The sequence below is a fragment of the Balaenoptera musculus genome, chromosome 20, assembly GCF_009873245.2.
Source record: "Balaenoptera musculus isolate JJ_BM4_2016_0621 chromosome 20, mBalMus1.pri.v3, whole genome shotgun sequence".
Taxonomy (NCBI): Eukaryota; Metazoa; Chordata; class Mammalia; order Artiodactyla; family Balaenopteridae; genus Balaenoptera; species Balaenoptera musculus.
Window position 1 is genome coordinate 59,793,629 of NC_045804.1, and position 22,852 is coordinate 59,816,480.

Here is a 22,852-nt window from a genome sequence, read left to right on the forward strand (position 1 = left end):
CACACACACACACGCTAAACAAAATAAAAAATAAACTGATTTATATAAAATGTGACAAGTATTTGGTCTGGAAAATAAAATAAAACACAAAGTCAAGTTCCTGGAAAATTCCCTTGTTCAAAAGAACTATAATGAGCAAAACCACATATTTCTTCCTATTGCCACACTTCTTCTTGGTGTATGCTATTCCTGTTTTGCAACTTTGTGAATTTTATGATGACATAAGGGGCAGAGGGTGGGGACATTTTTCTTTTTCTTCCAAACTCAACTTATGATTAAATATTCAAAACAACCTAACAATGTAATTCCCAAATGAAAAAGCCCCATAAAAAGCAACATAAAGCTTACGAGGTGGTATTTTTTTCCCACTATTTCTACAGCCTTAAGCAATATGGTCATGTCCTACAAAATACAGATATCCAGTAGCCAGGGCTGACATGTGATGACAGCTAATCCAGTGAGGTCCACATACGGCTGGTAATGAAAGAGGGAACTGAAGATAAAGACCAGAGAGGAAGACAGACACTACTTCTACTGGTTACTGAAACTTCCAGTGTTGCCAAAATCCTGCTCTAACTACTATAAACTATCTTCAACTCATGTGTCTGCATATACCAGAAAGTCCCCCAAATGAAAAACAAAGACAGAATTTTCAGCAAAGGAACTATGGGGAAAAAAATCACTCCCAGGAGGAAATAACCACTTATACTCTCATAGACAAAGCAGATTTGCTATACTATGCATTCAAGAAAGGTAAACTGAATGGGAATCCTGAGTATAGGTAGAAGAAATATTTGTGTCACCATGCTAACCTTTACACTTATATTATCAAAATAACAAAAATAATCTTACCCTTAAACATTTCACAATTTCCAAAGTGCTTTATAGCATTATCTCAGCAAAGCAGACTTTTGGTAAGAGCAAAACTTTACCTAGTTTGGAATCACCACACGCAGGGTTTTCAGTGTTGGTTCTGCAGTACTATGGGATCTTAAGCAAGTTACTTAAGCTCTCTGAGCATTTCCTTGTGGTAGAATGGAAGAAATAATACTTATTTCTTATGATAGAAAATCTATTTACATAGTGCTTAGCACACGTCACTCATTAAAGACACAAAACAGTGCATGGTGTCCCAAGTCTGGGCTAGCAACTGGGAATACAAAAACACAAGATGTGGTCCCAGTGAGTCTAATGGGGAGACAACCAAGTGAATCACCAATCACAACTAAATGACAAACTGCCCATGACAGAGAGATATCTATAAGTTACTGGCAAAGACAAAAGGTACTCAATGAACGTTAAATCGGGACTTCCCTGGTGGCACAGTGGTTAAGAATCTGCCTGCCAATGCAGGGGACACGGGCTCGAGCCCTGGTGTAGGAAGATCCCACATGCTGCGGAGCAACTAAGCCCGTGCATGCACCACAACTACTGAGCCTGCGCTCTAGAGCCCGCGAGCCACAACTACTGAGCTCATGCACCGCAACTACTGAAGCCCACGTGCTGCAACTACTGAAGCCCATGCGCCTAGAGCCCGTGCTCTGCAACAAGAGAAGCCACCGCAATGAGAAGCCTGCGCACCGCAACCAAGAGTAGCCCCCGCTCGCCGTAACTAGAGAAAGCCCGCGCGCAGCGACGAAGACCCAAAGCAGCAAATAAATAAATAAATAAATAAAAGTTAAATCACTCCCCCTTTCATCTTTGCAACAAACCTGAGAGGAAGAGAGTATCATTATCATTACATAAAGAAAGATTCAAGTTCATTTATTTGCCCAAGATTATACAGTTAGTAAGTGGAAAATGTTCAAACTCAGGTCCTTACAATTCTTATGTTCTTTTCCCCTACGTTACATGTCAAAGAGACATAAAATATTTCAGATAAGTATTAGCACACTTGCTTCTCTAAAGATGGGCCATCCCCAGCAACAGCTGCTCTAGACATAGGCTCTTACTGCTCAGTCACTGAAGAGGATTTTTACTCCTCCCTAGATAGCCATAATTGCCCGACCTTTGCCAGAGGACATGTACCATGCTCCTTAGAAGTAGGGAATCTTGCAATTTTTCTGAAATGCAATAGTTCTCAAACCTGGCTGCATCAAAATCACCTAGGGAACTTGTTAAACATACAGATTGCGTGGCCCCACTCCAGACTTACTAAATCAGAATCTTCATGGATAACAGAATTTGGCAATATCTATCAAAATTTTAAATACAATATATCCTTTGATTGACAAGTCCCTATTTTACTATAAGCATACTAGCAAAGCTTGCCAAAATATATAGAGGACATTCACTGCCTCACTATTTTAAGCAGCAAAAACTGAAAATAATCATACCATCTATCAGTAGGGAAGTGGTTAAATAAGTTACTGAATATCCATCGAGTAGAATACTATGCAGTTACCAAAAGTTTAGAGACCATTGGTCTAAAATGGTCTCAAATCCCTTATCAAACTAGTAATTACCATCATAACAGAACAATAATGTGTGGCACTAGCATCCTGTGGAACCACACCTAGGCAATACCTACTCTTTTATATAACATCCATGGTCATGGCTAGAACGGAACCCCGTAAATTACTGCACACAAAGCGTTGGAAAAGTACAGAAGTTGAATATTATTATTCTTCACCTTTCTCTAAAGAGTCTAAAATACATATAACCCCAAGTGTGCAAGAACAGGGGACTCACGATCAGTCAGTACTGAATCACATGCATTCTATAACTGAAGGCGCATAAGATTTTAATGATTTATATACATGTGTGTGTGTGTGTCTGGTTCCTACTACACTGAGAGGTCCATCAGAGCAAGGACCATGTTCTTGTTTACCACTGTAGTCCCAGCACCCAGCATGCACGCAGCCCTCAATAGATACAGATATCTGTATAACAAATAAATGATTCAAAATCTTCCTAATTTCTGGCTCCAGAAGTCTATGTACCTGGAAACTTGGTCAAAGAACATGGAGCTCAGACAGTTGATACAAGCTAATAATTTGGCCAAGTTTATGATGGTAGCTATACAAGGAAAGAGAAGGATATTTTGGCTTATCTTCCAGTCTAACAGCATCATGGATTTAGAAGACCTACCAGAAGAGAATCTATCAAAGCCTTCCTTAATAATTTAGCATTTATTGAATACCTTCTATGATCAGGCAGTCTGCTAGGGTCTTTATGAATATCATATCTTCACAGGCCCCCTTGTAAAGGTGAAGAAACTGAGGCCCAGAAAGGGTAAGTAACTCGCCCAAGTTCACAGAGTGAGGATTCATTTGCTTCATAGTAAAGCTCCTGCTCTTTCCATTGCATCACCCCAACTCCACTAAGATGTCTTATTAGCACTAAAAGGCCCATGTTCATATTTGTAATCCCAAGTACAATTTCCCACAGCATCTAGCTCAGAGTAAAGACCAGTAGCTGAGAAGGTTTATACAAAATCTGTAATTACTCAAGAGATTTCCATTCTTTCAATTTTAGGTCAAAAGCAATTTGTTTCATTCCTCTTTTTCAGAATTCAATTTTACCAGAGGAAAAATTTATAGTGCAGAAGGAAAAGCGGGCGCTCACAGAGACTACAAGCAAATACTAAAATGATCCCAGAGAGTACAGGATGTGGGCTCCTTTGTACTAGGTAAATAAATATCTCTGACTTGGCTGAGTATAAACTAACTACTCCACATGTGGTAGAGAGGCTACAGGATCACTACAGGGAAGCAGGAAAAAGGGCACTAAGCCCTTTCTGGAACAAATGAAATCCCTTAACCAAGTTCTTCCCTTGGGTTCCTGGGAGAACCACCCCTATGCCATAGCACCATACACCAGTGTCCTGCACTAATAACAGTACTGATGTATATAAAATATTTCTCAAAGTCAAGGATATGGTATTGGCCCAAACGCAGAGATGAAGTCCAAGAAAAAAGGAAGAATCTTAGAAAAACATCCTTTCCTTCTATTCACGTGGGAGTTTTTTTTATGGAAGGACTGAACTGTCCTTATGATGAAGAATTAATAGCTAGCTGACAATTTATAACTAAGAGATAATTGTGTAGCACAAGTTCTAAAGGCAAAGACATGCTTTAACCCTCACTTGTTTTAACCTTACTTTTGGAGACTGAATCCATCCTGTTAGGAAAGAGAAAACTAGTCTCTACTTTGAGCACTGAAACTAAGTTTCCAACCTGATTGAAGTTTTCAACCTGAGCCTAGTGGGTGTGAATCACAGATGGTCTCAGGAGGTCTTTGAAATCCTGGAAATTATATTTAAAGCCATGTGAATGTGCTAATTTTCACTGGGTCCATAGATCTCATTAGTTTGTCTTAAAGAATCTCTTCCTTAGACAAAGTGTGTTATCCCAAAATTATTATACGGGAGCTAAAAACCTGAGTATTTGTTATTACCAAGATTCTATGTTTTTAGTTGTGATATCCAAAATATCATTAGGAGAGTCCTGTCAATTAGCTGAGGCTGAAAAACAAGTGACCCTCTTCTTTTACCTTATTAAAATGTTACACTTGAAAAAAAGTTAAGTATCATTTTCTAAAGCCATAAAATCCTCTGAATTAACACACTATCGTGACAATAATAAAATACTGTTGCCTTCTCTAGAGGGTTCAATGTCATTCTGAACAATGATTAAGTGTAGGTGAATAGGCATAACACACTCAGTCTTCTCTAACCTCAGTTTTATATATACTAATTGCCTTGACTACATTATTTTCAAAAATTCAAATAAGTAATACTCATATCCCAAACACTGTTCTAATTTCTCAGATTTCCCTTAAGTCTTAGATAAATTAAAGTGTAAAGTAGAGAAATTTTTTTTTTTTTGGCCACGACTTGCAGCTTATGGGATCTTAGTTTCCCTACAAGGGACTGAACCCAGGCCCTGAGCAGTGAAAGTGCCAAGTCCTAACCACTGGACCACCAGGGAATTCCCAATTTTTTTAAATTTATTTTTCCTATTTTTTTAAACATCTTTATTGGAGTATAATTGCTTTACAATGTTGTGTTAGTTTCTGCTGTATAACAAAGTTAATCAACTATACATATATCCCCATATCCCCTCTCTGTTGCGTCTCCCTCCCACCCTCCCTATCCCACCCCCCTAGGTGGTCACAAAGCACCAAGCCGATCTCCCTATGCTATGTAGCTGCTTCCCACTAGCTATCTATTTTACATTTGGTAGTGTATATATGCTACTCTCTCACTTCGTCCCAGCTTACCCTTCCCCTTCCCCATGTCCTCAAGTCCATTCTCTACATCTGAGTTTTTATGCCTGTCTTGCCCCTGGGTTCATCAGAACCTTTTTTTTTTTTAGATTCCATATATATGTGTTAGCATACGGTATTTGTTTTTCTCTTTCTGACTTACTTCACTCTGTATGACAGACTCTAGGTCCATCCACCTCACTACAAATAACTCAGTTTTGTTTCTTTTTATGGCTGAGTAATAAATCTTACACAAACATGATCTTTCCTATAAGAATACAGAGTATGAATACATTATACTGGCATTTTCTATGGAGTAGTTGGATGCTTTAACATCCTGGTAGATACAGGGTCAAAGTTTGAGATCACTGACAACTGTTGACAGATGTGTCTAAATTTTAAAAAGAATAGCACTGATGAATCAAGAGGTACTAAGCATGTTGAAAGGTTTCACTAATTTAACAAGGTGTTATAGTCTAATTTAACAAGAAAACTCTACCAAGAGTGTTACTGTTAAACTCCCACCTCTCCCTGAGAGTTTTGATTCATATAAATATAAGGCACATGTTATTAAAAGCTAGAAAAATAATTACAAGAAAGAGGTGCCATTTATTGAAAGCATGCTGGGTATAAGTATTGTACTATGCATTCCACATCCCTAGTCTTTCTTTCAAGACTGCAGTAAACCTAGAAGTTGGTTATTAATCCCACTTTAATATAAAGAAATGGAAGTTCATATGATTTAATCAAAGTCCTCAGTCACAAGGCAAACACATACTGGCATGCAAATTTAGATCTTTTTACACTGTTTTATACACTTCAATAATGACCATCTTCTATCATATTGTTTTCTAGTGCTTAAATTTTTGTTCATCCTATTGGTTAATTACATAAATTCATTTAAATTCTTCATTTCTGCTGTGATTTCTGCTCTATAAACAAACAAAAAACTAAAGAGAATACAAGGTTGTCTGGGCTTTCATGATTACTTGGTTGTATCAAGTCACCTTAAGGAAATAGTCTTAAGAGGTCAGTGTTGACCTATGAAAAAATTTTACAACCAAGAAAACAATGCACATATTAATAAAAATTTCCCAAGAAAACATCCTTTCCCTCTCTTCATTTTAGTCACCTAGTTAAAACCCTAACTGCTTATGATACTCACAGAATTAAAAATTAACTTCTAAAATGGACAAATAGGTTTCCTTATTGAATGCTGAATGGATCCCTTATTAAGCTAGAACTTTCAAATAGTACTTATCCATTAAAGCTAAATAAACCACTTAAAGTGTTTTATTTTGTTTTCAATGACAAAATATTCTTTTTTATAGAGAGAATAACACATGTACTAAATTTTAAAACTATATAGGAAAATTAAGTCACCTTCTTAGCCTTGACCGTCCCCACTCATAGCCAAGAAGCAATAACTTAACAGTTACCTATGAATGCCTCCTGAAATGTTTAGTGTACATATAAGTGTATCTACATATAAATCTTTCTTTTTAACATAAAGGGATTATGCTATACACAATTCTGTAACTTCTTGTCCACTTAATTAACAATATATCTTGAAAACTTTCCAAATCCCACAGAAGGAATTACTTCATTCTTCTTAATAGTTGCATAGTATTCCATTTTGTGGCTTTGCCATAATTAATTTAGGTTGTTTCCAGTCTTTTACTATTGTAAAAAATGTTTCAATGAACATCTTCATGTATATGACACTATGCATTATGTATGGAAATATACCCATAAAATAAATTCTAAGACATTACTCGCTGCGTCAGTGATTAGAATTAATAACTAAAGCAGACCACACTTCAAAGAAAATCATACTCCCCAGATATAAAAAAGTACCTGTTTGTCCACTTCATCACTAATCCTGATCATTATCAAATGTTTTAATCTTTCTAATCCAACAAAACCTGGCATCTACTTGTTTGTTTTTTTTTTTTTTTTAAACATCTTTATTGAAGTATAATTGCCTTACAATGGTGTGTTAGCTTCTGCTTTATAACAAAGTTAATCAATTATACATATACAATATGTTCCCATATCTCTTCCCTCTTGCATCTCCCTCCCTCCCACCCTCCCCATCCCACCCCTCTAGGTGGTCACAAAGCACCGAGCTGATCTCCCTGTGCTATGCGGCTGCTTCCCACTAGCTATCTATTTTACATTTGGTAGTGTATATATGTCCATGACACTCTCTCACCCTGTCATCTAGTTGTTTTAATTTGTATTTTTATTAGGAACATCTTTTCATATATTTATCAGCCATTTATATTTCTTTCTCTTCAAACTGACTATTCATATTACTGGTCCATTTCTTTTTCTGTTTTTTTTTGCCACACAGCGCAGCTTGTGAGATCTTAGTTCCCCGACCAGGGATGGAACCTGGGCCCCTGACAGTGGAAGTGGGGAGTCCTAAGCACTGGACTGCAAGGGAACTCCCACTGGTCCATTTCTTAACTGGGTCTTTAGCCCTGTTGTTCTCAGTGATTTATAAGAGCTCTTCATAGAACTTATCCTTTGTCATATGTAGCTAACAAATTCTTTTTTTTTTTAACAAAATGCCTGACCTGAAGATATATGAAGGTGCAAACATATCAAAGAAAACATTTTCTTAATTGAGATAGTATATTAATATAATACACAATTCCACTTTTTAAAATTTTATAAATAGATCATAAGAAGCCACTGACCATTTTAAAACCTAATTTATGGCTTACCAGGAAACCATAGATTTATGCATAAAAAATACACATTCTGGACTTAATGAGAGCTCTCAAAATGAAATTTAAGTCTACAAAATGAGTACTTTTTTTTTTTTTTTTGGCTGTGCTGGGTCTTGGTTGCAGCATGCGGAATCTTAGTTGTGGCATGCATGTGGGATCCAGTTCCCCGACCAGGTATCAAACCCTGGCCCCCTACATTGGGAGCACAGAGTCTTACCCACTGGACGACCAGGGAAGTCCCTATGAGTACTTATTATCAGCAATATATTCAATCAGCCTCATCTGTCTTCCTATAAGTTTCTACACCTAAAGTCAAATCCTTACCATTATCAATTACTGCCTACCACCACCCCCCAAAATAAATAAGCCTCCTGTCATTCAGATACAAGTCTAAACTACAGTTAGAAAAGGGCGAGAGGGTAGTATTTGAAAAGAAGCTCTTCCTTCCACACGACTAAGAACACATTTTACTGAGATGATTCAATCATTCTAACAGTTTGAAGTTCATTCAAGAATGCTGAATGAGCAAAATAAATGAGAAAGAAACTATGTATATTAAAATAAACAAGACAACAAACAAAAACTAAATATTATGCAAAAAGCTCAGAGTAAGCCAATGATGCGTGAAGCAATGTCGGAAATAATCTACGATGACTACTTGTGTGGTAACCAAAGGGACGGTTCCTCTTAGAAACAACCCACATCAGGAAATGCAAAATTAACAGACTACTTATAAGTAACAGTAGAAGAAAGCAAAGCTGCAAGCAGTATGCTAAGTGATACATAAGACAAAGATTAATAGCATGTAAAAACAAAAATTTATGGCCAGAAAAAAGGAAGGAAGAAAACTGAAGAAAATATTACATATTTGTGATTAAGGGGTAAGAGACAAAATGATTTTTGTTTTAATTTCTTCCTAACAACCCCAGAGAAGCAACTGATCTGAAAGTAGAACTTTCTCTAATTAAAATTAAAACTTTAAATTTAAACAAGAACTATTTTTAATATTAGTCAAAAGCTAGCCAATTTTGATAATTTACTAACAAGATGGACCTATAAAAAAACTTCTAAATACTAAGATAAAAAGAAACAGACACCTGTAGTCCAAACTAAGCCTATTTCTATACCCCTGAACCAAGAACATATGTTTTTTTAATTTACTGATACTAGTACCATCTGAAAGGAAAATGAGACCTTGAAAAGAAAAATATGCAATAATTAATTAATTCTAATTAACCATTACAAAACCAGCTCTATCTCCAGCTTGCCTGCATTCTCATTAAAAGGTAGGCCTGGAAATAAAACCCAAAAATTATCTTCTCTTATAAATAATTATTTTATGTCAGTGCTAAGAATAAACCATTCAAAGTATTAATTATCAAAAATATATAAAGGAAATCATAGTAATACTGGTAACAATAAGCCCCATGGACTGGCCAGCACGTATAAAAACTTAGAGTCACCTTTCAGCTTCAAATTTGTTCTCTAAAGCTTAGAGTATAAAATAATTTGCCTCATAGAGAATATTGAAGTAAAATACTACTTTTTAAAACTGCTACATCTAAAGAAATAAAATGAGATTTTTGGACGTTAAATTATTAGATATAGAGAAAATAAGTACCTAATATCTTGTTCCTTAATTTGTTCTTAATACATTTTCCATTTGAAAGGATTTTAAAGTTAATAGTATATTATGTAGCAATATTAATATGTAATGTTTATGACAACTTTCAATTATTTTGTAACTACTGGCCATTTCCAGAAGATCATTTAATCTAAATGTTGATATTTTGAGGGAGATGGTCCTGACAGTGTTCAAAAAAATATTGCCCAAATAATATGATTAAACTATTAAATTATAATTAAACTTCCAATCCTGCAATATGATGGAAAGAGTACATTCTTGAGAATCTAGAGGTGCTAACACTGACTATAACAATGTGCAAATCACAGTCTCTCTACAGATAATTCCTCAATCAGTCAAATGAAAGATTGTGACTAGATCACTTCTGAGACCCCTTTCAACTTTTAAACTGTGATTCTGTTAAGTGTACACAAATTTGCTTCAAAAAGTCTTGATAAAAAGATTAAATAATCCAGTGTACACTATTTTACATAGAACCCCAGCTAAATGTTCTATATCTTGTGACTCTTTCCCCTACTCAAAGCTGACAGGAGGCAAGGATGGGTCCAGAATAATGACCAGTGACTAATAGCTGAAAAAGATGAGCTATGCTGAAGTCTATTCTGGGGAATTTAAACCAGAAATCCCAGAGTTAGCAAGAAGAGTTGAGCTAAAAAGTCATACATATTCAGGGATAATGCAGCCATTAAGAACCGTGTGCGGGGCTTCCCTGGCGGCGCAGTGGTTGGGAGTCTGCCTGCCAATGCAGGGTACATGGGTTCGAGCCCTGGTCTGGGAGGATCCCGCGTGCCGCGGAGCGACTAGACCCGTGAGCCACAATTACTGAGCCTGCGCGTCTGGAGCCTGTGCTCCGCCACGAGAGAGGCCGCGATAGTGAGAGGCCCGCGCACCGCGATGAAGAGTGGCCCCCACTTGCCGCAGCTAGAGAAAGCCCTCGCACAGAAACGAAGACCCAACATAGCCATAAATAAATAAATAAATAAAATTAAAAAAAAAAAAAAAGAACCGTGTGCAATTTGAAACTGAAATCATCAGTTTGAGAAGCAAATGGATCAGATATCTGAAAATAAGAAAGAACTCATTAAAAAACATGTATGCAAAATCTCTAAGAAAACGCGGTTTATTCTACCAGCTTTTTAGTTCTAATCACTCTGAAGCTCAGTTGCCCTTCCTTGATGATTCATTGTGTATACTGAAATAAACCTTGTTTTTACTTCAGTTCATCTGTGCCTTGCCCTGACTGGAACTGAAACTGGTATGAAGACTGGGGATATTCAGAGCAGGGCTTCAAGGAAAATATGGAATTGTCCATGATATTAGAGCAGCAGCAATGAGGACACTAGGATAGAAAGCTGGCAAAAAAAATGTATAATAAAGTTACAGTTACTAAAGTAGTCATCTGTGATCCCATGGGACCCAGAATATGTACTAGAGAAAGGCTTTTGGAGCACTAAATAGCCGAATGTACTTTTTTCAGCTTTGAAGAATGAACAGCAAAAAGCAATGAGCAAGAGTATGGTGCACCTGTCACTCTCATACACTATTGCAGTATAAAAACATGTGACTTTTCTGGAAGGCAATTTGGTAATATGAATTAATAAGAGACTGCAAAGAGATTTAAGTACTTTGATTCATTGTGTCTATTTCTAGGACTCTATCCTGAGAAAACATTCAGATGTGCAAACAAACATTACAACTAGTACCAAGATGTTTACTGCAGCATTATTTAAAGTAATAAAAAAAAAAAAAAAGGAAACAACCTAAACATCCCATAATAGAAAAATTATGGTTTATCACGTCAAGTGTATTGTCCATCAGACTTGCAGACGTTTCTAAGCAAAACTGCCCCACCCACAGCCTGGGCAGACAACGTGACCAACACTCACCGCATACAACTGATTGCACCAGGGTGACACCTGATTCCAAAGGCCAAGAATTTAATACCAAAAGCTACAGGCTGGCCAGCAACCCATGATATGGCCTGGCTTAAAAAAGGTGAGCTGGGTCAGATTGCACTTTCTGGATATTCAAGGAAATACCAAGAAATGTAGCAGGTAGTAATTGGCAGTAAAGCCAAAAGGACTTTATGTACACAGAGGCCAGGGCGGTCCCTGGGGTCCTCATGCAAGCCAGTTTTAATGGATCCAACACAGGGAGAGGTTGAGATATTATGAGAGCCACACAGTCCAACACAGACAGAGCAACCAGTCCCATGAGCCGACCAAGTTCCTGATATCTGAGGCCCAGTTGTACTACGTACGACTTGTGTTAGAAGATTCTTGGAAGAGCTGTCTTGTCGACTGAAGAAAATTACACAACCTAAACGTTGAGAATTATATTTTATTTGGCGGACTTTCTGAGGACTTCAAGGCCAGGAGGCAGCCTCTCAGGTAGCTCTGAGGGACTGCTCTGAAGAGGTAAGGGAGAAGCCAGGATATATAGGAGTTTTGCAACAAAGACCAGGTAGTCGCACCATGAGAAGATTACTGTTAACTAAAGAAAACCACACATCTCAAGTTAATGAATTGAGCACTTTTCTACGTATGGGAAGATGCAAGAGTCTGGGCTCATTGAAATCATTGCTTTGATATGCACCTTAGCTATCTAGGACCAGTATTCTTCCCCATCCTGAGTCCCCTCAGGGTGCACCTTTGGGGGTGGCTGCAGCGGCTGATGGCTTGACAGCAGGCAGCCCATTCACCTCTATCCTGTGCTCCTTCAGGGCTGGGGGTGGGGGGGCGGGAGGATAGTGGCTTGATGGCTACAGCATCCTTTGTTTACTGATATGGCAGGCCACAGTTTTCCCTCACAGTCTTCTACTCCTCTTCTGTATTCTTACAATTCCCCATTGCTTAAGGTAATTTGTTCCTTGTACCACTTAAGTCTCAACAAATATTCACAGCGGGATGACTGTGGGGATTCAAGTCAACAAAAATGTCTACTGAGCAGTTAGCGTGGACCAGGCACACAGGGCAGAATGTGATGGAAAACAGGCAGGCTCTCTACCACATGAAGTTTACATTTCGCCAGAGGACAGGGAGAGGTGGATGGTAAGTTTTTGTTTTTGTATTTTTTAATTTACAAAGAAGGCTTGAGAGTCTCATTAAACATAGCAAACAAACAAAAAAAAAACCAAAATACATCTATATCCACTCCCTCACAAAACTCCATTAAGTCGATTTTTTTAAAAAGCTAGAGGTGTACATAAAACAGACACCACAAAGAATAAACTAAAATGAACATGTGCATAACCCACCACTTAAAAAAGGAAGACACTATTTCCAGCAACCCAAAAGACCGTGTGTCCCTTCAAAAGGACACTTCTCTCCCGCAAGCGAAGTAGCACTGCCCTGACTTTTTTGAGAAATCACTCCCTTGCTTTCCTTTGTAGTTTTTCTACTTCTGCATGCATGCCTAAATAACATGGTTTAGTTTTGCCGGCCCTCTGAACTTTGTGTACATGAAATCATACTGCATGTGTTCTTTTATCTTGCTCTTTTCATGAACATTTGGTCAGAGGTTAATTCATGACACATATAGCTGTGATTCATTCATTTTCGTTACTTATTAATACTCCCTTGTATGTACCACAATGTATCCATTCTAATGTTCCTGGACTGTTTGCATATTATTAAAAACAATGCTGTTCTAAGAAACAAACACAATGCTGCTCTGAACATTCTTGTAGAGATATCCTGCATATTATATGTTATTTCTCTAGAATATATATAGGGAAGAAGAACTGATAGATCATAGACAATATGTATCTTAAATTTTGGTATATAATGATAAAGCATTTTCCAAAGTAGCTGTATGAATTAATATTCCCACTAGCAGTGCATAAGGATTCCCATTTATGGATATTCTTGCCATCACCAGATATGTCAAATTAATCTTTTGCAAATGTGGTAGGTATGCAATGGTATTTCCTGATTTCAACTTGCATTTCTGCTTACTGATAAGGAAGAGCCTCTTTTCATATGTTTGCTAGTCATCTAGACTTTTTCTTTTTGTGAAATGCCTGTTCAAGACTTTCATCCACTTCCTATTAAGTTCTCAGTTCTTTTCTTACTGATTTATAGATATTTTTATATTCTGGATACCAATCCTTTGTCAAATATATGTGATGCAATTATCTTTTCCAAGTCCATGGCCTGCATTTTCACTCTTCCTTATAATTAGATTCCAGTTATGCATTTTGGGCAGGAACATCATAGAAATATAGCCATGTTCTCACTGCATTTTACTAAGAGGCACATTTGTCTACTTGTCCCATCTCTGGTGATGTTAACTTCGATCAGTTGATAAAGGTGGTATCTGACAAGTTTCTCCTCTATAAAGCTATTATTTTTCCTTTGTAATTAATAAGCATTTTGTGGGAAGATATTTTGAGGTTATATAAATATCTTGTTACTTATCAAACTTGTACCCACTAATATTAGCATCCATTGGATGATTCTTGCCTAATCAGTTATTACTATGATGGCTGCCAAATGATAATTTTCTTCTTTTTTTTGTTTTTTGGCCTCGCCATGCAGCTTGTGGGATGCTAGTTCCCCGACCAGGGATCAAACCTAGGCCCTGGGCAGTGAGAGCACAGAGTCCTAACCACTGGACCACCAGGGAAGTCCCCTCTTATTTTTTTTTAACTGAAGTATAGTTGAAGTGTAGTTGATTTACAATGTTGTGTTAGTTTCTGGTGTACAGCAAAGTGATTCAGTTATACATATATATATATTCTTTTTCATATTCTTTTCCATTAAAGTTTATTACAAGATATTGACTATAGTTCCCTATGCTATATATAGTAAGACCCTGCTGTTTATCTGTTTTATATATAGTAGTGTGTATATATTAATCCCAAACTCCTAATTTATCCCTCCCCCTGAGTTTTCTTATTGATTTTTGTACTTTTTATATTAAAGATCATGAGTTCTTACCTCATTCAAAGGGTGATAATCCACTACTATCACTTATTTTCATATTCCAACTGTCCCAGACTTGGCCAGTAGGAACCCTTCAAGCTAGCCCTGTCTTCTTTTGACATGTTCTCGTCATTCTTTAACAATTCCTTACTTTCTGGCATAAGAGATTCCAGGCTTATCTAGGCTTATCATCCAACCTAGAATCAGCTATTTCTCCAAGGAATGCTGTTTCTTTTTAGTGGAGAATGGTATTTAGAAAACAAGATCTTGATGCCAGTTATGTTTCTGCTACTGGAGTACCAACTGTGTCTAGGCCCTCTCAGCTGACCAACTAGGAAACAGACGTGTGTGTGCGTGCACTTGAACACACATGCATATGTGTGTGTGTATGTAGACATCCACATACAGTTTCAACTCTCCATTGAAAGGTTTAAAAGCAATGACATCCAGGACATGCATACATCCCCACCATATCTATACACCTCTATACCTATACATCATTGCTCTCTCCCTTTCTCACTCTCTAAATATATATATATACACAAACAGACTCACACATTATAAACACATAACATATACATATATGGATATACACACATACATATGAAGTCACACAGATGTCTCTGGTCTGATTATATCTACCACAGGATTCATTCTAGCCTTCCTACATTCCATATTTTGAACTCCCTTCTTCAATTATGAGAAACCTGATTCACATCATAAATTATTTATCTATAATTGTGGTATATTTGGTGTTTTGTTTAAGAAATATTTTGCAACCTGAAGGTCATGAATAAATTTTCTATACTGTCTTCTAAAATCTTTATTGTTCTGTCTTTCACACCTAGATCTGTAATCTCCCTGGAGTTAATTTTTGTGTATGGGGTGAGCTAGAGGCCAAGTTTCATTTCTTTCCTATATAAATAAGAAAATGTCCCAGCACTAATGACTAAGAAGATCAACCATTCTATACTATTCTACCACGTCATCTTTGACATAAATCAAGCATCAGGTGGGACTTCCCTGGCAGTCCAGTGGTTAAGACTGTGCTTCCACTGCAGGGGGCATGGGTTCGAGCCTTGATAAGGGAACTGAGATCCCACATGCCACGCAGTGTGGCCAAAAAAAAAAAAAAAAAAAAAAAATCAGGCATCAATAAATGTGTGAGTCTGTTTCTGGTGCTCTGTTTTGTTACTTTGGTATATTTGTTCTTAGGCCACCACCACACTACCTTAATGACTACAACTTCTACAAGTCTTCAGCTGGTAGAAGTCCTCTCATCTTAGTGTTCTTCAAGATAGCCTTATCCATTCTTGGCCCTATCTCTTTCCATAAAATTTAGCATCATTCTGTCAAATTGCACAAATCCTCTTTAAGTTTTTGACTGGGAACACATCAAAGCTATAAATTAGCTTGGAAAGAACTGATATCTTTATACTAGTCCATAAACATGGTATTTATCTCCCTTTATTTAGGTTTCTCAATAAAGTTTTATTAATTCTGCCCACAGAAATCTTCTACATGTATTATTAGACTTATTGCTGGTCCTTGATATTTTTTGATGATATGAAAAATGGTATCATAGCTTTGGTTCCAAGTAAGAATAACAATATGTCTCTCCCACTGAATGCAGCCATAAAACATGGACAGAATGCATGGAACAAATATTTTAAAACTCTGAAAAGTAAATGGTAGTAGATGAACAAAGTAAGAACAGAATTTGAAATCCACTGTATTAGCAGAGAGTTTAAACTTAGGACGAAACCAAAACACACACAAAAAAAGACCTCCAGGAGAAGCCATTTATTTTTGGTTCAAAAAGTAGGAAGAGACTCTTAATTTTCAAAGAGAGGGAGAGAAAATTCCCCATTTATCCTTTTTTTTTCTTTTCTTTTCTCCATTTTCTCACATCCCAGCCCCCAAGCAATCCCAGAGCTCCAATATAAAGAGCTATGATCCCAAGAGAGTGGGGGAAATCCCAGTTGCTTTTTTTTTCTTTCTCTGTCCTACTGCTGCTTGGCACTGAACACAAATACAGTCACAGGAAGCACAGAGCAGGGTTAACTAAAGTCTCAACTTTCCAGCCAGAGAACCACCAAGGGGAGCCCTAGCAAAACAGAAAGTACCACAGAAATCACAAAAAGGGAAGAGCTCGGAAGAACAACCCAATAAACTTTTTTATAAACTCCTGGGCGCATCCCCTGGCAGCACATGCACAGATCATACCTAACACAGCAGAATAAACACCTCTGAGATCTGAACTACAGGAGATACCACTGCCCAGGTCTTATACTGGCCACCTGTGGCACGTACACAGGTTATATCCAACTAGCACTGCCAAGGCCTTTGAAAATGGAACTCACACTGAAACTACAACCTATAGAAGGCTGGTCAGAACTTTTGGCATGAACCCAAATAAACTGATTGCCTGCTAAAACAAAATATCAACATCCTCCATAGACTTTACACAAGACCTAGAGTTTCATAACACAATATTTTAAACAGTCCAGGTAACAATGCAAAATTACTGAGCATACAAAGAGCTAAGAAAATCTCAACTCACATGGGAAAAGACAATCAACAGACACGGATTTTGAAATTAACACACAAACACGTTAAAGTGACTACTATAAAAATGCCATAGAAGTATGAATACCCTCAGATCAGTAATCTAAGCTTCCATATTAATCAATTAGAAAAAGAAGAGAAAAACAAATTCAAAGCATGCAGAAGTCATGAAATAATAAAGATAAAAGGAGAAATCAAAGTGACAACAGGAAAACAATATACAATGTGAACAAAATAAAAATCTGGTTCTTTGAAAAAGTTCAATAAAACTTATAAACCTCTAGAAAGACACACAGAAAGAGAAAAGACATAAATTACCAACACCAAAGAAAAAAGAAAAATTGGGACTTCCCTGGTGGCACGGTGGTTAAGAATCCGTCTGCCAATGCAGGGGACATGGGCCCAAGCCCTGGTTCAGGAAGATCCCACATGCCGAGGAGCAACTAAGCCCGTGCGCCACAACTGAGCCTATGCTCTAGAGCCTGCGAGCCACAACTACTGAGCATGCGCACCACAACTACTGAAGCCCACGCGCCTAGAGCCTGAGCTCTGCAACAAGAGAAGCCACAGCAATGAGAAGCCCGTGTGCTGCAACAAAGAGTAGTCCCCGCTCACCACAACTAGAGAAAGCCCGTGTGTAGCAACAAAGACCCAACGCAGCCAAAAATTAATTAATTAATTAATGAAAAATAAAAAGATAACTTTAAAAAAAATTTTTTTATTTTAAAAAATAAAAAAGAATAAAAGAAAATACCAGTACTAATCTTGCAAACATTAAAAAGATAATAAAATACTATAAACAACTTTATACACATAAACATGACAGTGAAATAGAAAAAAAAAAAAGACTAATTCCTCCAAAACCAGAAACTACAAAAACACACCCAAAATGAAATACGTTACCTTAATAGTCCTTTAATTGTTAAAGAAATTGAATGCGTAGATAAAACCCTAAAATTCTGTACAACTGAAACTAATATTGTAAATCAACTACAGTTCAATTTCTTTAAAAAAGACCTTCTGAAACAGAAAAGTCAACACCCAGATGATTTCACTGGAAAATCCTACTAAAATTTACAAAATGACACCAATTCTACTTGATCCGTGACAGAAAATAGAAAAGGAAGGAATACTTTCAAACTCATTTTATGAAACCTCATTACAATTACAAACAAGCATTACAATTATACCAAAACCAAACAAAACCAATATGAGGGGAAAAGACGATGGATCAAGAATGAACATAGATGCAAAAACACTCAACAGAATATTAGCAAATCAAATCTAGCCCTATATAAAAAGGATAATACACACCATAACCAAGTGGGGCTTATATCAAGGCTGATTTTATTTGCAAAAAATCAATCAATGTAATCTACCACACTAACAGTTTAAAGAAGAAAAAAAATCACATGACCATATCAATGAAAATAAAACATTTGACAATATTCAAGATGACTTCATGATAAAAACTTCCAGCAAAAAAGGAATATAAGGACATTTTTTTCAATCTTATAAAGGGCATACACAAAACAAAACAAAATGTAGGACTAGTCAGTGCAGTAAGTACAATACAGCAAATTAGACATGACTTAAGATAGGATTAGCAGGACTTCCCTGGTGGTCCAGTGGTAAAGAATCTGCCTTCCAATGCAGGGAACATGGGTTCAATCCCTGGTTGGGAAACTAAGATCCCACATGCGTTGGGGCAACTAAGCCCCAGCGCCACAACTACTGAGCCTCAGCTAGAGAGCCTACATGCTGCAAACTACAAAGCCTACACACTCTGGAGCCCACGTGCCACAACTAAAGAGAGAAAACCCACAGGCCACAACTAGAGAAGCCCTGAGTCGCAACGAAAGATCCCACATGCCTCAACGAAGATCCTGAGTGCCACAACTAAGAGCAACTAAGACCCGAAGCAGCCAAACAAACAAACAAAGGATTAGCAAATGGATTAGAAAAAACCAATTAGAATTCTAAAAAGGATGAAAAGAAAATACAGTAGAGAGGGTTTTAGACATAGAACTAAAGGGAAAAGGTCTAATATATATATATATATTTTTTTTTTTTTGGTTGCATTGGGTCTTCGTTGCTGCGAGCAAGGGCTACTCTTCGTTGTGGTGCATGGGCTTCTCATTGCAGTGCTTCTCTTGTTGTACAGCACGGGGTCTAGGCCCGCAGGCTTCAGTAGTTGCAGCACGCAGGCTCTAGGGCATGTGGGCTTCAGTAATTGTGGTGTGGGGGCTCAGTAGTTGTGGTGCATGGGCTTAGTTGTTCCGTAGCAATGTGGGATCTTCCTGGACCAGGGCTCGAACCTGTGTCCCCTGCGTTGGCAGGTGGATTCTCAACCACTGCGCCACCAGGGAAGTCCTAATATATTTAATATATTAGTCTCATGAGGTCAATGGGGCAGAGACAATATTTGAAGAGCTATTAGCTGAAAATTTTCCAGATTTGATGAAATACATCAACTCACAGATTCAAAAATTTCAAAAGTCCCAAACAGGATTAAAAAAAAAAAAAAGGACACCTAGACACAACACAGTAAAACACCAGAAAGACAAGAAAAACCTTACAAGCAGCTAGAGGGAAAAAAATTAAAATACAACTTCTAAAGAAGCAACAAGCTGGCAGCTGACTTCTCAACACAAACAGTGGAGGCAAGAAGATAAAGGAGTGATATCTTCAAGATGCTGAAAATACTGCCATCCTCAACCTATGCAACCTAAGCAAAAATGTCTTTCAAGAATGAAACACAAAAGGGACTTCCCCGGTGGCCCTGTGGTTAAGAATCCGCCTTCCAATGCAGGGGACACTGGTTCGATCCCTGGTCGGGGAACTAAGATCCCACATGCCGTGGGGCAACTAAGCCTGCACGCTCTACAGCCCGCACACCACAATTAGAGAGCAGACACACACACAGTGGAATATTACTCAGCCATAAAAAACAGAATGAAATAATGCCATTTGCAGCAACATGAATGGACCTAGAGATTATCATACTAAGTGATGTAAGGCAGAGAGAGAAACACAAATATCACATGATATCACTTATATGTGGAATCTAAAAAAAAAAAAAGATACAAATGAACTTATACACAAAACAGAAATAGACTCACAGACACAGAAAACAAACTTATGGTTACCAAAGGGGGAAGGGGAGGCAGGGATGAAGTAGGAATTTTGAATTAACATATAAAATAAACAAAAAGGACCTACTCTATAGCATAGGGAACTATATTCAGTATCTTGTAATAACCTATGATGGAAAAGAATCTGAAAAAGAATATACATATATGTATAACTGAATCACTTTGCTGTATACCTGAAACACTATAAATCAACTGTACTTCAATTTTAAAAAAATTTTTAATAAATAAAAATAAATTAAAAATAGCTTTGTGGTATGCAGGTAATGTAAGTCTTAAGAATATAATACATTCTTAAATGTATATATTAGAAAAAGAGGCTGGAATGTTTATCTCAACAAATTAAGAAGAAAACAGCAAAACTAATCCAAATAAAGCAGAAAGAAGGAAATAATAAATCAAGAATAAGAGTTAATGAAATAGAAAATAAATATATAACAGAAAGAACTAGTAAAGTTAGAAGTGGGTTATTTTAAAAGATTAATTAGGTTGATAAACCTCTACTGAAGGAAAAGAGGAGCCACAAATAACTAATGATAGGAAAGAGAAAAGAAGCAATATAACAGATGCTGCAAACCTTAAAAAGATAGTAAGAGGTCGCTGTGAACAATTTTAAATTAATAAATTTGAGTATCTACACAAAAGAATAAATTCTTACAAAACTAACTACCCAAAACTCATTCAGGAAAAAAATACAGATAAGCATTCTGAAATCAAATAAGCCTCCTCCATGAGGCCTCTGTCCACTTTACCAAAATGGTAAGAGGGGTTATCTCTGGATTGTACAATTACAAATGATTTTATCTTTGTTCTACATTTTTCAAACTATCTACAAGGGCATGTGTTACTTTTTAAATTTTAAGGGGAGAAAAAAGAACTTGGAGCCTCAGGTTCCGGTCTTTGTTTTTTCTCTCTCATTGAAGTATAGTTGATTTACAATATTATGTTAGTTTCAGGTGTAGAGCACTGTGATTCAGTATTTTAATGGAGTATAATCTATAATTATAGGTTATACTCCACTAAAAGTTATTACAAGATAATAGCTATGATTCCCTGTGTTTTACAATATATACTTGTTGCTTACCTATTTTATATATAGTACTTTGTATCTCTTAATCCCATTCTTCTAATTTGCCCCTCCCTCCCTCCTTCCTTCCCTCTCCCCTTTGGTAACCACTAGTTTGTTTTCTATATCTGAGTCTGTTTCTGTTTTGCATATCATTTGTTTACATTAATTTTTAGATTCCACATATAAGTGATATACAGTATTTGTCTTTTTCTGACTTATTTCACTAAGCATAGTATTCTCTAGGTCCATCCACATTGCTACAAATGGCAGAATTTCATTCTTTTTTATGGTTGAGTACTATTCCATTGTGTATATATGTATCACATCTTCTTTATCCATTCATCTGTTGATGGACACCTGGGTTGCTTCCGTATCTTAGCTATTATAAATAGTGCTGCTATAAACATTGGGGTGCAGGTGTCTTTTCAACTTAGTGTTCTCATTTTTTCTGGATATATACTCAGAAGTGGAACTACTGGATCATATGGTAGTTCTATTTTTAGTTTTTTGAGGAACCTCCATACTGTTTTCCATAGTGGCTGCATCACCATTTACATTCCTACCAACAGTGTACAAGGGTTCCCTTTTCTCTACATACTCTCCAACATGTATTTGTAGACTTTTTGATGATAGCCATTCTGACACGTGTGAGGTGATATCTTGTTGTTTTGATGTGCATTTCTCTGATAATTATCAATGTTGAGCATTTTTTTAATGTGCCTGTTAGCCATCTGTATGTCTTCTTTGGAAAAAAAAAGTCTATTCAGGTCTTCTGCCCGTTTTTTTTTTATCGGGTTGTTTGTTTTTTTGATATTTTTTTTTTACCTATATATTTTGGAAATTATCCCCTTGTCAGTCATATCATTTGCAAATATTTTCCATTCCACAGGATGTCTTTTCATTTTGTTGATGATTTCCTTTGCTGTGCAAAAGCTTTTAAGCTTAATTAGGTCCCATTTGTTTATTGGTTCCAGTCTTAATGCTGCCACAGGGTCTGCTGTGTAGCTTTGATTAAATCCTTTAATTCCTAGATCTGAAATGCCTATACTAGATCTAAACCGTAAAACATTTCATTTCATATACCAATTTAACATACAAGATGGATATTAATCCTTCCATTTCAAAAAAAATTGTCGTTTCTATATATCAACCACATGCAACTGGCACTATTAAATACTGCCAGAAAGAAGGGCTATTGTTCAACTACTTTACCAATTTAACTAGTTTATAGCTTAAAACAACATACACCAACAGCGTACAACAGTGCATATTTAATAGCTGGTTTGCCTTAGAGGGTATGCACAATGCCTAGGCGCTCAAATATTTTTTGAATCAAGGATGACCAGAAAGTTAGGCTAAACAAAATTCTACTAGGAAAAGGAAACTTTCCTTTTTACTTTCTATATTTCAACATTGTTTGAATTATGAGTTTTCCACAATGTAGATATTACATTAATAATGTTAAAACAAAAAATTGAGTTCTTTATGGTTTTTGTTTGCTTTTTGGTTTTAATGGCCAAATTGGGCTTTTGATTATAGAAAATTTT

General features: G+C 36.7%; 1 protein-coding gene across 1 annotated transcript in view; it reads right to left on the reverse strand.

The window, feature by feature from the left end:
• DMXL2 (Dmx like 2) overlaps positions 1 to 22,852 on the reverse strand; it is a 148,755-nt gene that overhangs the window by 116,341 nt on the left and 9,562 nt on the right. The window lies entirely within an intron of this gene.